The sequence below is a fragment of the Rattus norvegicus genome, chromosome 18, assembly GCF_021556685.1.
Source record: "Rattus norvegicus strain SHRSP/BbbUtx chromosome 18, alternate assembly SHRSP_T2T, whole genome shotgun sequence".
NCBI lineage: Eukaryota > Metazoa > Chordata > Mammalia > Rodentia > Muridae > Rattus > Rattus norvegicus.
Genome location: NC_141551.1, coordinates 28,882,866 through 28,899,304, shown reverse-complemented (window position 1 = coordinate 28,899,304; position 16,439 = coordinate 28,882,866). Strand labels below are relative to the sequence as shown.

General features: G+C 40.9%; 13 protein-coding genes and 1 long non-coding RNA gene across 14 annotated transcripts in view; 1 reads left to right on the top strand and 13 right to left on the bottom strand.

Annotated features, from left to right (window-relative positions):
* Positions 1-16,439, bottom strand: part of Pcdha1 (protocadherin alpha 1) — a 264,765-nt gene that overhangs the window by 86,126 nt on the left and 162,200 nt on the right. The gene's annotated exons all lie outside the window — the stretch shown is intronic.
* The window catches only part of Pcdha2 (protocadherin alpha 2), a 255,785-nt gene that overhangs the window by 86,126 nt on the left and 153,220 nt on the right, over positions 1-16,439 (bottom strand). The window lies entirely within an intron of this gene.
* Positions 1-16,439, bottom strand: part of Pcdha3 (protocadherin alpha 3) — a 249,612-nt gene that overhangs the window by 86,126 nt on the left and 147,047 nt on the right. The window lies entirely within an intron of this gene.
* The window catches only part of Pcdha4 (protocadherin alpha 4), a 243,172-nt gene that overhangs the window by 86,130 nt on the left and 140,603 nt on the right, over positions 1-16,439 (bottom strand). The window lies entirely within an intron of this gene.
* Positions 1-16,439, bottom strand: part of Pcdha5 (protocadherin alpha 5) — a 235,590-nt gene that overhangs the window by 86,127 nt on the left and 133,024 nt on the right. The window lies entirely within an intron of this gene.
* Pcdha6 (protocadherin alpha 6) overlaps positions 1-16,439 on the bottom strand; it is a 228,659-nt gene that overhangs the window by 86,126 nt on the left and 126,094 nt on the right. The gene's annotated exons all lie outside the window — the stretch shown is intronic.
* Positions 1-16,439, bottom strand: part of Pcdha7 (protocadherin alpha 7) — a 222,498-nt gene that overhangs the window by 86,126 nt on the left and 119,933 nt on the right. The gene's annotated exons all lie outside the window — the stretch shown is intronic.
* Pcdha8 (protocadherin alpha 8) overlaps positions 1-16,439 on the bottom strand; it is a 216,569-nt gene that overhangs the window by 86,126 nt on the left and 114,004 nt on the right. The gene's annotated exons all lie outside the window — the stretch shown is intronic.
* The window catches only part of Pcdha9 (protocadherin alpha 9), a 211,291-nt gene that overhangs the window by 86,127 nt on the left and 108,725 nt on the right, over positions 1-16,439 (bottom strand). The window lies entirely within an intron of this gene.
* Positions 1-16,439, bottom strand: part of Pcdha10 (protocadherin alpha 10) — a 204,937-nt gene that overhangs the window by 86,126 nt on the left and 102,372 nt on the right. The window lies entirely within an intron of this gene.
* Positions 1-16,439, bottom strand: part of Pcdha11 (protocadherin alpha 11) — a 197,937-nt gene that overhangs the window by 86,126 nt on the left and 95,372 nt on the right. The window lies entirely within an intron of this gene.
* The window catches only part of Pcdha12 (protocadherin alpha 12), a 192,027-nt gene that overhangs the window by 86,126 nt on the left and 89,462 nt on the right, over positions 1-16,439 (bottom strand). The gene's annotated exons all lie outside the window — the stretch shown is intronic.
* Pcdha13 (protocadherin alpha 13) overlaps positions 1-16,439 on the bottom strand; it is a 179,018-nt gene that overhangs the window by 86,130 nt on the left and 76,449 nt on the right. The window lies entirely within an intron of this gene.
* Positions 15,232-16,202, top strand: LOC147999738 (uncharacterized). The gene is made up of 2 exons (XR_015642896.1): positions 15,232-15,363; positions 15,565-16,202. It is a non-coding gene; the product is annotated as an uncharacterized LOC147999738 (long non-coding RNA).

The following is a 16,439-nucleotide window of genomic DNA, read 5'->3' as shown; positions in this document are numbered from 1 at the left end:
ATTTGTTGTGTTTTATTTTTGGCTTGGTTTGGTTTTTACAGCACTGGAAACTGAACCTGTATCTTCACACATTCCAGTCAAGCACTCTACCACTGAGCTACCTACCCAACTTTTCGAGGCACGGTCCTACTAAATTTCCAAGGCTAGCCTTCAACTTACTGCTTAGCCCAGGAAAGCCTTGAACTTATAATCTTCCTGTTTTAGCCTCCCATAAACCTGGGATTAAAAATATACGCTACCAGGCTAACCTCAATATTTTCAAAACTACTAAATAGATGAAAGAATCAAGAATTGATATTACCCTTCAATATTAGTTATTGTTTCTATTGCTGTAATCAAGCATCATCACCAAAGTACTTTGGGGAGAAAGGGACTTATTTCATCTTACAGAGGCAACATTTCACTATGGTTGGAATTCAAAGTAGGAACTCAAGCAGGTCAGGAACCTAGAGGCAGGAAATGATGCAGAGATCATAGCGGGAGTACTGTGTATTGACTTGTTCCTTGGAGCTTGCTCAGTCTGTTTTCTTATAACTCCCAGGATTACCAGTCAACTGTAGCACTTCCTGTGTCAATGATTACTCCCACATCAACCATCAATCAAGAAAACAGCCCACAGGCCAATCTGATGGTACATTTTCTCAGGTGGAGTTCTTTCTTCCCAGATGACTCTAGCTTGTGTCAAGTTGACATAAAAATAGCCAGTATTACATTTTCCTACAAGAACTGTACCTCAGAATAAGCAAATAGGTGGAGAGATGTTTTCCTTCATAGAAATTTCCAGCTAATACGTAAAAAGGAATGGCAGCATTCTACCTATGGTCCTCAATAGTATCTGTGTACTTTGGGTGTCTTTAGGCTTAAAGTTAAATTCAAAATTATGCTGAAATATTGCCCTTTTCACTGCATCTGCATTTTCACTGATGATGCAGAAGCACTAATGGATGAGACTCACCACCACAGATGGAGTCAAGCCCACTAATTATCTTCAAACTCCACTAATTATCATCACATTCATGACCACGCATTTGCAGTAGGAAAAGAAGAATGATCTTGTCCGAGCGCTTCTTTTATTATTAACTTTATTAAATATCCACCATTAAGCACCCATCTTCTAAGAATTTTATGTGAGGAAACCAAACTGGAAATTATGCTTGAAATGCTACTTCTGCATCCTGAAGGATGGTGTTGTTTCAAGGAACACCAGTTGTTAGAGGTTGAACTGAGTGTTTCTCTACAGATCATCATTTTTACTGACAGGAAATACTGACAAACCTGCCTGATGTTCTCTCAGAAACAGACGGAATGAGCTAGTCACCATAGAGTAAACAACTAGCAGTATTTACTCTGAATGATAAAACTCAAGTTTTGGGCTGAGTGAACTTTTGGGAAACTATGGGTGTTGAAGAGATGGCTCAGGAGTTAAGAGGCTGATCTTCCTGGGTTTGATTCTTAGTACTTACATGGCAGTTCACAACTGTCTGTAATGTTAGTTCCAGGAAATCTGATGCCCTCTTCTGGCCTCTGAGAGGACAATGCACACATGTAGTGAACAGAAATAAATACAGGTAAAATGCCCATACACATAGTTTTTTTAAGTAATTAAATGTATGAACTCTTGGGAATGTATCTGCCACTGTGAGATTCCACCTTCGTAGTATGAAAGGCTCTCCTTTGAGATCATTGACAGTATGAACAAATGTGTTCTTTATATACATCATAGACTAAAACATGTCCAAACAAGAATGACTTGCACATCTCAGCGAGTATTTCCCAAATTACCAATGAAGTTGAATTTTAAATTACATAATAGAGCTAAGATGGTTCACTCAATAAGGTACTTGCCATGTAAGCACAGAGGCTTGAATGCAAATCCCCAGGCTGTACTTGACAGCAGTTGTCTGTAACCTTAACATTGGAGAGCAGAGACAGGCAAATCCTGGGAGCTTACTGGCCAGCCTGGACAAGTCAATGAGTTTCAAGATCAGGAAAGACTATCTCAAAAAAAAAGAGAGAGAAATCAAGGAAAACACCCAAACTTGACTTTGGGCCTCCATGAACATGTAGCCACTCACATATGAGCACATATTATATATACATATATACAACACCATGCAAAAAATATATAATAAAATATGAACAGAAGGGAAGGAGGAATGGTATTACAATTTGTGGAGATTTGGATATGCTTAACTGAGGGAGTGGACCTATTGGGTATGTAGTCTTGTTAAAGTAGGTGTAGCCTTATTACAGGAAGTGGGTCACTGTTGGGATGGGATTTGAAACCTTACTTCTATCCACATGGGAGCCAATCTTCTCCTGATTGCCTTCAGAATAAGACAGAGAACTCTCAGCTCCTCCTATATCATGCCTGCCTGGATGCTGCCATGTTCATGCCTTGATGATAGTGGACTAAACCTCTGAACCTGTAAGACAAGCCCAATTAAATGTTGTCCTTATAAGAGTTACCTTGCTCATGGTGTCTGTTCATAGCAATGAAAACCCTAAAACAGAATTTTGTACCAGGAGTGAGCTATCGATGTGATAGGTCTGATCATGCTTTTGTTTGGACGAATGAGGACTTCAGGACTTTGGAAAACAGTGGAATGCTTTAAGTGGGGCTTAATGGGCCAGCTTAGTGTGAATAAAGAAGACATTTTGTGCTGATGGTGATTTGAACTGTGCAAATCTGGCCCAAGATGTTTCAGTGGAAAAGAATTTCAGTATGTGGCCTAAAGACTATACTTGTGATGTTTTGGTTAAGAATGTTGCTGCTTCTTATTTATAATAGCCAGAAGCTGGAAAGAACCCAGATGCCATTCAACAGATGAATGGATACAGAAAATGTGGTACATCTACACAATGGAATATTACTCAGCTATCAAAAACAATGACTTTATGAAATTCATAGGCAAATGGTTGGAACTGGAAAATATCATCCTGAGTGAGGTAACCCAATCACAGAAAGACACACATGGTATGCACTCATTAATAAGTGGCTATTAGCCCAAATGCTTGAATTACCCTAGATGCCTAGAACAAATGAAACTCAAGACGGATGATCAAAATGTGAATGCTTCACTCCTTCTTTAAAAGGGGAACAAGAATACCCTTGGCAGGGAATAGAGAGGCAAAGATTAAAACAGACACAGAAGGAACACCCATTCAGAGCCTGCCCCACATGTGGCCCATACATATATAGCCACCCAATTAGACAAGATGGATGAAGCAAAGAAGTGCAGACCGACAGGAGCCAGATGTAGATCTCTCCTGAGAGACACAGCCAGAATACAGCAAATACAGAGGCGAATGCCAGCAGCAAACCACTGAACTGAGAATAGGACCCCCGTTGAAGGAATCAGAGAAAGAACTGGAAAGCTTGAAGGGGCTCGAGACCCCATATGAACAACAATGCCAAGCAACCAGAGCTTCCAGGGACTAAGCCACTACCTAAAGACTATACATGGCCTGACCCTGGACTCTGACCTCATAGGTAGCATTGAATATCCTAGTAAGATCACCAGTGTAAGGGGAAGTCCTGGGTCCTGCTAAGACTGAACCCCCAGTGAACTAGACTGTTGGGGGGAGGGCGGCAATGGGGGGAGGGTGGGGAGGGGAACACCCATAAAGAAGGAGAGGGAGAGGGATTAGGGGGATGTTGGCCCGTAAACCGGGAAAGGGAATAACACTCGAAATGTAAATAAGAAATACTCAAGTTAATAAAAAAAAATCTATAAAAAAAAAAGAATGTTGCTGCTTTTTGTCCTTGTTGGAAGAGTTTACCTGAGGCTAAGGTGAAAAAATTCAGATTAACTGCATTGACAAACATTGTTGGAAAACAACCCTGTTTAGACCCCGTTATAGTTTAGTTTCATAAACAGCGTTTTGATGAAGCATATAAACTTAAAAAGAAAAAATACAAAATGGTTGGTTTAAGTAATAAAGGGGCACCAGGAGGTGAAAAGGAGCTGAATCCTGTGTTCAAAGAGATAAATAAATTAATAAAGTAGTGATCCAAAGGAAAGATCCCACCCAGGCAAGCTTATTGTTTGTGTTTGCATTTATACACGGAATACATATGTAAGGTTAGGTGTAATTGTCTGGTTATTCTTTTCATTTAGACTTTAAATCTGGATTGAATTGCAATCCAGAAATGGAAGGTATACTTGTGATTCAGATCTTGAGACTGGAAGACACAGGCTTTTGATCCAGATCTTGAAGAATATCAGTATTTGCAGATGAAATGATACCATACTTAAGTGACTCCAAAAATTCCACCAAAGAACTCCTAAACCTGATAAACAACTTCAGCAAAGTGGCTGGATATAAAATTAATTCAAACAAATCAGTAGCCTTCCTCCACTCAAAGGACAAACAGGCTGAGAAAGAAACTAGGGAAATGACACCCTGCACAATAGTCACAAATAACATAAAATACCTCGGTGTGACTCTAACCAAACAAGTGAAAGATCTGTATGACAAGAACTTCAAGTTTCTGAAGAAAGAAATCAAAGATTTCAGAAGATGAAAGAGCTCCCATGCTCATGGATTGGCAGGATTAATATAGTAAAAATGGCCATCTTGCCAAAAGCAATCTACAGATTTAATGCAATCCCCATCAAAATTCCAACTCAATTCTTCATAGAGTTAAAAGAGCAATTTTCAAATTCATTTGGAATAACAAAAAACTCAGGATAGTGAAACCTATCCTTAACAATAAAGAATGTCTAGGGGAATAACCATCCCTGATCTCAGGCAGTATTACAGAGCTATAGTGATAAAAACTGTAAGGTATTGGTACAGAGACAGGCAGGTAGATCAATGGAATAGAACTGAAGACCCAGAAATGAACCCACACACCTATGGTCAGTTGATCTTTGACAAAGGAGCTAAAACCATCCCAGGGAAAAAAGGTAGCACTTTCAACAAATAGTGCTGGTTCAACCGGTAGTAAGCATGCAGAAGAATCCAAAGCAATCCATTCTTTTTTTTTTTTTTTGGTTCTTTTTTTCGGAGCTGGGGACCGAACCCAGGGCCTTGCGCTTCCTAGGCAAGCGCTCTACCGCTGAGCTAAATCCCCAACACCCAAAGCAATCCATTCTTATCTCCTTGTACAAAGCTCAAGTCTAAGTGAATCAAGGACCTTCACATAAAGCCAGATACACTCAAACTAATAGAAGCAAAAGTAGGGAAGAGCCTTGAACACGTGGGCACAGGTAAAATTTTACTGAACAGAATACAAATGCTAATACTTTAAGATCAAAAATCAAAAAATAGGACTTCATAAAATTGCAAAGCTTCTATAAGGCAAAGGATACTGTCATTAGGACAAAATGGCAACCAAAAAATTGGGAAAGTTCTTTACCAATCCTACATATGAGAGAGGGCTAATATCCAATATACAAAAAGAAATCAACAAGTTAAACTCCAGAGAATCAAATAACCCTATTAAAAATGGGGTACAGAGCTAAACAAAGAATTCTCAACTGAAAAATATCTAATGGCTGAGAAGCATCTAAAGAAATGTTCAACATCCTTATTTATCAGGGAAATGCAAATCAAAACCACCCTGAGAGTCTACGTCACACAAGTCAGAATGGCTAAGATCAAAAACTCAGATGACAGCACATGCTGGTGAGGATGTGAAAAAAGAGAAACACTCCTCCATTATTGCTGGGATTGCAAGCTGCTACAACCAATGTGGAAATAAGTCTGACAGTTCCTCGGAAAATTGGACATAGTACTACCTGAGGACCCAGCTATACCACTCCTGGCCATATACCCAAAAAATGCTCCAACATAACAAGGACACGTGCTCCACTATGTTCATAGCAGCCTTATTTATTATAGCCAGAAGCTGGAAATAACCCAGATGTCCTTCAACAGAAGTATGAATACAGACAATATGGTACATTTATACAATGAAGTACTACTCAACTATTATAACAATAACTACATGAAATTCTTAGGCAAATGGAAGGAACTAGAAAATATCATCCTGAGTGAGGTAACCCAATCACAAAAGAACACACATGATATGTACTCACTGATCAGTGGATATTAACCCAAAAGCTTGGTATACCCAAGATACAATTTACAGACCACATGAAGCTCAAGAAGGATACTTCAGAACTTCTTAGAAGGAGGAACAAAAACTCACAGGAGGAAATATGGAGACCAAGATTGGAGCAGAGACTGAAGGAAAGATCATCCAGAGATTGCCATACATAGGGATCCATCCCTCATGCATTCACCAAATCCAGTCGCACTTTTGGGAATGCCAAGAGGTGCACGCTGACAGGAGCATGATATAGCTGTCTCCTGAGAGGTTCTGCCAGAGCCTGACAAATACAGAGGTGGATGCTTGCATTCAACCATTGGACTAAGAACTGGGTCCCCAAAGGAGGAGTCAGAGAAAGGACTGAGGTAACTGAGGGGGTTTGCAACCCCATAGGAAGAAAAACAATATCAACCAACCAGAAACCCCAGAGCTCCCAGGTACTAAGTCACCAACCGAAGAGTACACATGGACAGACCAATGGCTCCAGCTGCATATGTAGCAGAGGATGGGCCTTGTTGGTCTTCAGTCGGAGAGAGGCTCTTGGTCCTGTGAAGGCTACATGCCCCAGTACAGGGAAATGTCAGAGCAGGGATGCAGGAGGGAGTGGGTGGGAAGCACTTTCATGGAGGCAGGGGCTGAAGGGATGTGATAGGGGGTTTCTGGAGGAGAAATCAAGAAAGGTGATAATGTTTGAAATGTAAATAAAGAAAATATTCAATAAAAGGAAAAAAGAAAAAAACGACTAATTTGAAAAAAAGAGAGAAACTGAAGTCACCAAATAATATAAGAACAACTCTTTAAGTTCTATACCACCAAATAAAACCTCAAGTTCCAAAATTCCATTATTTCTCATTAAGTCATTCGCCAAAAGAGTCCTCTGGAAACCCCTACGCATCACAGGCAATTGCCAGAGCTATTGGTACTCCCCAGAACCTATGGTAAGTCACTATTGCTAAAGATAACATTCATTTAAATCACCCAACAAGGAAGGTCAAGCTTGTGTCTATCTAGAAGATTCACCCTTACTGACTAGAGTCCTGGTACTGAAAGGTTCTCTGGGAGTTACTGCATGAATAAGGTAATCATCAATACCTGCAACCTATAAACTCTGAAGCCTACAGCAGCAACCCAACTGAAGTGATATGGAGGAACAGTGGCATAGATGCTGTGAGTAACAAGATACCATTTTAAAATTAGATTTAAGGCCTAATTCATAACACTGGACCCATAACTTCACTACTAATGTTTTCAAGAACCTGCGACTAGATAGGCCATAAGCCTATGGGCAAACCTAACATACTGTTTTGCAAAAGGAACATGGCAATAAAATGACTCCTAGTGACATACAAATAAACCCATAGACCAGAGTCTCATTCAGCCCCCATCAAAGAATCTTCTTCTTGTAGTGGATGGGAGCTGACCCACGGACCCACAGCTGGACAATATTCAAAGACTGAGAAACATTGGAGCACTCAGTTCTTCATCAAACTTCTCCCTTCAAGGCTCATGTGTCTTCAAGGAGGATTGCAACATCCAGAGATAACAGATGACTCTAAGGAACAGAATCCCAGACACAGGATATATAAACTCATATAAAGACTGGCAGCATGCCTAAAGCCCGAGTAGGTTCAGTCCAAACAAGGTCTGAGCACTGGGGTTGGGGAGGATGAACACAGGGCCCACCCCTAAAGATCTTCCGTTGATATACACTGGCCACATGGAAAAACATTAGCATTCTCCAGAGGAGTCTCACTGGCTATGTAAATCACACTCCAGGGCAGGTCCCATGCCCAGGAGAAGTTAGTTGGTCATCATAAAACAAACCCAGTAGTATTTAGAGCTCTTAATTTCATTTTTGCTGTTTAGCCTTTTTATCTTGCTGGTCTTTTGCTCATTTGTTTTTGTTTTGTGAGTTTTTGTTTGTTTCTTGTTTTCTTTGTTGTTGTTTTTGTTTCACAAGGGTATTTTTCTTTGTTTTCTGAAAGATGAAAACACAGAAAGCTGAGTGGGTGAGGAAGTGGGGACAATACTGGAGAATTGTGGGAGGGGAACTTTTTTATAATAAAACTTTTCAATGAAAAAGATAACTACATGGCAAAAACAAACAAACAAACAAAAACACTCTAGGAACAAAACAAATGGTCCCTTTCATCATTAGCTTGTTGTGGGCTGTGTTGTTGTTTTTTGTTTACTTGCTTTTATTACTCTTACCAATAACCCATAATATTGTAGTCAGGAGTTTAAACTGCAGTTCATATTTATTTTATGTTCTTACAAATGTTAATATTTTATATGCATTTGAACAATATACAAAAAACCTTTTAGCATGTAGTCAGTTCTCGAGGCAGCCTATATAAGTGAATACTGTTTCCCTCTAACTGCAAACTTGAAGGCAACAAAATAAATCAATAGATCACTAACTTATCAGACACACTGCCAATACTTTTTCCACTCACATATTTCTAGGTATTGCTTTTCTTTTCTGTCCACTCAAGCTATAATGCTATCCTTCTGGTTAAATTATTTCTTTATTTTTTGAGATTACAATATAGTTATATCATATCCCCTTCCTTTTCCTCCTTCCTAGCCATTCCATATGCCCCCCTTTGCTCTCTTTCAAATTCATGTACTCCTTCTTATTGTTTAAAACAATGTACATTGTTTATACATATATATATTTGTGTATATATATATATAAAACAAAAAGTACCTATCCAATGTTCTCTATTATACTATATAAATGAGTTCTTTACATAAATACATAGTACAACAAAAGCCTGCTTAGTCTGTGTAATGTTACCTACATGTATGTTTTCTTACCGACCCTTTGGTATTGTATAACCAATTAGCATGCCCTTCCCTGGGGAAGACTCTCTCCCTCACTCTCAGAACTTCTTAGCTGCCTGCCATTCCTTGTGTAGGGTTGAGACCCCGTGAGTTTCCCACCTTCCATGTTAGCAGGTCCATTTGTGTCTTCTTTGTTCAGATCTTACTTATGCAACCATATTGGTATGAGTTTATTGGTATAGCTTCTGACATTCCCAGGAGCAAACTCCTTGTTCCCCTGGTCCGTAACATCTTTCTGCCTCCTTTTCCACAATGACCATAAGCCTTGGGGATAGGAGTTATGTTGTAAATTTACACATTAAGACATCTGCATAAGTGTAGGTCTCTCCCCTCATCAAGGAAACTGCTCTTTGCAACAGAATGAGACATTACAGAAAACTATAATCAATAAAAATGCTAACTTTCTCTGTTACCTACCTGACCCTTCCTATTTTACGGTACTATTATACTACATAAATGAAGTTTATACAATCTGAATATATTTCACATGCTATGCAGGCTTCCTAAGTTTTAGCAATCTAAAATGTTTTAAAGTGTGACCAGTATCATCAAAGTCAAAATAGTAACAAGGAAATATCTAATCAACCTGTGGTTAAAGTCTTCTTACAACTGGATATCAACAAATAACTAGACACATTTTGAATGTCAAATGCATTCTATTAGTCTGTAAACAGGTCACATTGCAAGTATCCTATACCCCATTTATCTTTGAACAGTATCACTTTAATATGGTAATGAGATGCCCAAACTTTAATACTTTAATTAAAGACTACTTTTATGCTGTCCATCCATTTTTGCTACAGTAGTGTTTTCCAAAAAATTGCCAATACTTCAGTTATAAATGGAAAGTCCAAATTTACCCACCAAGGGTATCTTCTTAGATACCAATTTAAGGAATTGGGTATATTAACAGAAAAACAAAACAAAACAATGGCGAGAGGCACATTATTTGTTGTACAGTAGATTTTTTGTTGATTGTATCTGCTACATAGCTCAGTATGGAAATGAAGATGAAATCCATGTTTGACTGGATTTCTCGAGCAAACAATGTTTGATGTTATAAATTACCAATATATTGCAAGCCAACTAAAAGGAGAAAGTAACTTAGAAATTAACAAAATATAAACAGATGATTCCACATAACCCTGCCGCTTTATCTTTCATATAAGATCAAAATGTGAAAGGGGCCTTTTTTCCTTTGCTATCATTTTTTAGTTTATTTTGTCAGGGGAGGCGAAACATTCATGTGGGACTGCAGATGTATACACCCATGCTCCACGTGCAGAAGCTAGAGGGAGTATGGGGGGGTCTTCTACCTGAAATAAGACAGGATTTCTCACTGAACTGAACACACAGTTGGGCTTGTCCAGTTAGTCTTGTGGTGTTGAGAACCAGCCTGTCTCTGCCAGGCAACACAAGTACTGTTTGTAGGCATGCCTACAGTGTTGCATGGATGGTGGGGATTCAAAATTAAGTTCTCATGCTTTCATAGCAAGTACTCTTATATACTGAGGCATCTGTTCAGCCTACTTCTTTTAAAAAAATCAAGACCTCATTTTCCTTTTAAAATTCCATATCCATTGGCCTTTATTATGGCCAACATTTCTCTTTTCTAGTCACAGCAATTTCTCAAACTAGTCCTATCCTTAATACCCTTATCCTCTTTTTCACAAAAGCAATGATCAAGGAATGATCATCTATACATTTGTTCACAGCACCTGGGGAGCAGACCTAGGCTGATTTTTATGAGTTCGATGTCAACCTGGTCTACACAGTAAGTTCCAGACCAGGGTTACATGCTGAAACCCAGTGTCAAAACAAAACAAAAACAAAAACAAAAGTTATGCAAATGAATGGTACTTATATTTTATGAACTTTGATGCTTGAATGGTTAACATTGGAACACTGCAATTTCCTCCCTTAACACTGAGATTTTATAGGTAGCATTTTCTGCAAGTTTCATGATGTAATGATGTGATTCTTGATTCTTAGCCATCTAAGAACTGGAGTCATGCTTATTTCAAAATATAGCACTTAAGTGTTTTCATGCTAGTTTTAAGGCCAGAAAGTTCCTCTGGCGAACCATTTCCTGGTATTTGGAAATTCATTATATTTGGAAACAGCCATTAAAGTATTAACTATAGGTATATATGTGAACCACATGTTGAAGCGTTCATATTTCAATCCATTATTTGTATAGTTATTAATTCATTCAGTAGGTATAGTTTACATTTAGCCCTTATAATAGCACAAGAAATGGTAAATATATAAAATTATAATACTTTGAATCTTTTGTACTTGTAGTACCATAATTGAGAGAGGAATAATTCTTAAGCCATTTCCCCTCATTTCTTAGAGTGAAGCAAGACATGCTTCACTTTCCTTCCCTGATTTCTGTGTTCATAATTCCCTGTTTTCATGATTATTTCTAGAATATAGCAGAAAATAATAATGTATAATAGTAATGGTGTAAAATGCATTGACCTAACTCCATTCAATTTTGTTGAAATTCCAAAAGCCACTGGAGTATTTTACTTAACTTGTATTAGGTATGTCATTCTCAAATGCACCAGCTCCTAAAATAATAAGAAAATGAGTCCATGTTGAACGGATTCTGAAAAATAAAGATAACTCTGAAGACACATAGACTGACAAAAAGTGCTCATTTTTCTTTTTGGAAAAATATGCTTGATAAAAACAACATAAAAGTCAAGTCATTTACCCACTAGTGTTGCCTTCTTTATGTCAATACCAATAGACATTCTGAGAGATGCTTGTAATTTTTCTGTATTTACAGAGTACTGTGGAGCTACCAGCTATGTCTAAGCAGCATTTCTCAAAGGGAATTTTCCCCACTGATACTCAATAAAAGTATAGGATACAGAATATGCCACATTTTATTAATATATTATTCAAGACCAAAGTCAAATTTCATATCTCTTCTACAAATCTGACCGTGATTCCTTCCTTCCATGCAGACATTCACTCATGATTTATCGCTATCTTTGATGGGTATCCACTGACACTTATTCTACATCTCCAGTGAGTCTTTTCAGGAGTATCACAGCGGTCTGAGTGTGTCTTCTGTGTTTGATTCATGACACGCATGCTCATGTGGCCTTTCACTTTAGGATGCTTTGAGGAGTCCTTCTCATAGCCGCTGCCCAGAGAACCCTCCAGCACTTCTTCATCTTCAACTTTAGGCTTTAATTTTATCTTTAACTTTAATTTTAGTTTTCCACATTACTAGTATAGATCTTGCTAGCTTTTAATGTTTCTCAGGAATAAACTATATGAAATGGTCCAGCAGATAAAGGTGCTTGACAACTTGAGTTCAGTACCCAGAACCCACATGATAGAAAGAGAAAACCCGTTCTCTCTAACATCTACAGGCATACCATGTTCCACACATGTGCATGAATACACTCACACACACATACACCCCTCCACCCCACACACACAGTCAGTCAATCTTTAACATTTACTTTATAAAAAATAATAACTAAATTCCCTGAGTTCTAGAACAATATTCTAATGCATGTTCCCAGAATTCTTGACATATTGAGAAAGTATTCAAATGGTTAAGTGCAAACCAAAGAAAGACTCATCTAAGAAATATTCTAGAACATAGCTAGTAACTATCTCCTTGCCAGAGGAGTCAAACCCCATAAGATGTGCTTACCATGGCATTCACATTTGTATGATCCCCTTTCCTATTCCGAATCTGAATACAGGATATTGGCAAATTCAGTCCTATACCAGGGGCCAGATTTCTCAGATCAGCAACCTGGTATTTCCCATGCAAGAGCAAGCTGTTACTACCATAACCAGGTCCCAGAGAGGCTTGATAGAGATGTGTCTGACAAAGTCTCTCGACTGCGGTGACATCTATTGTGGCTGATGTCACACAATGACTAGAAGCCATCGTCCTCTCGTGTCTCACATTTTCTGGAGAATGACAGAAGCTCTGAGAGCAACAATCTGGGCTCTGGTTCGACTTGAAGCACACAAAGAAAAACAAGCACCCCAGAAATAAAAAGGAAATGCAGACCAGGGCTATTACCAAGTACAAGTTCCGGGCAGAAAGCTGTGTTCCTGGTTCCCAGATGTCTTCAAAGTCTGGAAAGACCTGAGGAGCAGCATTGCTCAACAGTACACCCAGAGTAACAGAGGAAGAAAGCGGTGGCTCTCCGTGGTCCTGAACCACTACCACCACGCTCTGCTTAACAGCATCAGTGGGAAAAACTAAACGTGCAGTACGCAGCTCTCCCGTGTTGACTGAAATTCTGAAAAGACTAGAGTCAGAAGCCTGAGAGATGTGGTAGGAGAGCCAGGCATTGGAACCACTGTCTGCATCCTCTGCTACCACTTTTGTGACCAGGTGTTCAGCTCGGGCAGAGCGGGACACTCTTTCCACCGGGATAGAGCCATTTCTAGGCAAGGGAAACAAGATGTCTGGAGCGTTGTCATTCCTGTCTACCACAAACAAGTTCACAGTCACTGTTGCACTTCTGGGAGGAATGCCACCATCTCGGCCTTCCACTTGGAAGTGAAAACCCCTGAGCTGTTCAAAGTCAAAGGAATTTTTGGCAGTGATAACACCACTGGTTGGTTCCACTGACACCAAGCTGGAGGGAAGTGGCATCCCTTCAGAAATGACATCCAACAGCTCATACAAGACAAGGCCATTCTCCCCCAGATCTGGGTCCTGAGCAAACACACTGCCTAAAGAAACTCCGGGACTATTGTTTTCAACCACAAAAAGTTCCTGTTGTGGTTGAGGAAAGCTTGGTGTGTTATCGTTCACATCAGCAACAGACACAGTGAGTGTCCTTCTGGTGCTTAATGGGGGTGAGCCGCCATCTGAAGCAGCGATTAGGATCTGGTATTCACTTGCTCGCTCCCGATCCAAGGGCCCATCAGTCAGCAACTTGTAGTAGCTATCAAAGGAAGCCTTCAACTGAAATGGGCCTTTGCTGGACATGCTACAAGTGACCTTACCATTGGAACCCAGGTCCTCGTCCTTAACACTCAGGAGAGCAATTACTGTGCCAGGAGCTGCATCCTCAAGTACTGAGCTCAAGAAGGTCATGAACTCTATCTGGGGGGCATGATCGTTCACATCAGTCACCTCCACAAGCAGTTTAGTAGTGCTAGCTAAGCTAAAAGTCCCTTCATCTCTTGCTTCAATAAATGCTTCCAACAACGTTTCTGGTGGACCTAGTGTAGCAGCTACCTGGACCTCCCCACTTTTAGGATGCACGTGAAAGAGGTGCCTCAGCTCTGCTGGTGTGCTATTGCTTAAGGAGTACCAGACTTCTCCATTGGATCCTTCATCCGGATCCAAGGCTTGAACGTGGAATAGCACAGTTCCATTGGGTGCAGTCTCTGGAACCTTGGTACTATATACGGAGTGCTCAAATACAGGTGCATTGTCATTGGTGTCCACCACAGTGATAGTGACTTGAGCAGCTCCAGAGCGTGCAGGCAGGCCACCATCATGAGCAGTAAGCACCAGCAGGTGGGTGTCCCGTTGCTCTCGATCCAGTGCTTTCTCCAGCACCAACTCTGGGTATTTGCTACCATCGACCCGTGACCCCATATCCAGGTGAAAGTGTTGGCTAATGCTTAGGCTGTAACTTAGTGCCCCGTTGCTTCCCACATCAGCATCTTGGGCACTCGGAAGAATGAACCGGGATCCGGGTGGCAGAAACTCCGGGATGTGCAGGTGCACATCTCCAGCAGGGAAGATGGGTGAATTGTCGTTGGTGTCTAGGAGGCGAACGCGCATTTTGTGCAGCTCCAGAGGGTCCTCGAACATTAGCTCGTATGTCAGGATACAGGCAGCTTTGGTCCCGCACAGCCGCTCGCGGTCCGCTGGTTCTTGAACCACCAAGCTACCGCTGCCCAGGTCCACCCCGAAGTAGGGCTCTCTGTGGTTGGAAAGGAAGCGAAAGTTCCGCAAGGACAGAGCAGCTGCTGACAGCTTCAAGTCCGAGACGATATTGCCTACAGTAACTCCGGGTTCCGTCTCCTCCAACACCGAGTACTCCAGCTGTCCCGCTGCAGCACCACAAGAGACCCACCAGCACAAAACTGCCATCCCCCAGCCCACCATCCTCCCTTTCGGCGTCCACGCTCCAGCTACGGCGACCCGGGACCATGCTCCGAACTCCTGGAGAGAAGGAGCCTGTAAAACGTGAGAGCTGGTCTGCCTGCTTGCACTGCAAGCTCGAAGTGCTGCGGCCACTGTCGCTACGCCCAGGATAAGCTGTGCTACGTGAGGAGGAGTGCAGCGCCGCCTAGGGGTAAAGAGGTAAACTGCACGGGTGGGGAGGCTCAGTCCGCGCTCGCCCAAGGCTGGGGGGTCTTTCCTGTGCCTGGCCACTAGTGCTGGTCTGGACCTGAAAGATGCTGGAAGAACTGACACGCCTCCTGCTAGTGACATTTCCTAGGTAAACTTGTGGCTGTTGGGCTCTTGGTCGGCTATTGCTGGTTTAATACGGGGCGACAAGGTGGGTCTCTGGGGACCAACACTGGTGTTCATTTCAAACTTCCTCTAGATTGGCTTGCTGGAGGCAGTGGAGCCAGCGGGAGCAAGGTTCTGTGCTCCGATTTTTCAGCGAACTGTTTTTTTTTTTTTTTTCTCCCCTTAGGAGTAACTACCCGCCCTTTCTTTTCAAGCCACCCTAGACTCTCTGGAGATAATAAGATGTCATCAACCTGTCAAAACTAAGAAGCAAAACCACAAGCTTGCCAACTATCCCCAAAGAGGACCTACGATCATGTGGAGAAAAAGAAAGCACTGACTGGTGTTCTTCAGCACAGTGTGGCCAGGGCCCAAAATTCATTCCCTGAAAACAGAAAGCAGCAAAGGGAAGCAACTTTCGCTTTCAACCTGATCTACAGAGAGAATAATGATCAGTTTGACAAGAAGCATCTCTATTTGAAGAGAAAGAAATCCACGTGTTTTCCTAGCACCCTGCAGTCAGCCTCTTTCCTTGAAGGGTGAGCTGAAGAAGAACGATTTAATTAAATATTAAACACTAAATTGCTCATTCGAATCTTTCATTTGATACCTTTATTCAGAGCCCCTGAGGATCAAAACTTACAAAGCAAAAACCTGAATGTGAAGTTCCCACAATTCTGTATTTTATGCTCATAGAGCTGTCTGAAACTAGTGACGATTTTTGAATGTTAATGACTACACATGTATGTTAATCACACAATTCTCTCGACTTTTACGTGAAATGCTCTGTTTTCAATTCGTTGACTTAAATGGACAATTTCCTCATTCTCTTCTTAAGACCAAAAGCGGAATTACTAACTGCAGTGTTCCACCAAATACCAATTTCCCCCTGGGCATCACAGGCAGATTCTCATCAGGGAACTAGAAATAATAGGAAGCAGCACAGCGCAATGAAAATGGCAAACGTGTCCTCACTTTCCCAATCAAAGCAAACTTTAACAAATTTGAGTCAAAAGTAAAGCAAGACGCACGCCATGGTGTGGACATCACTAACAGACTTTA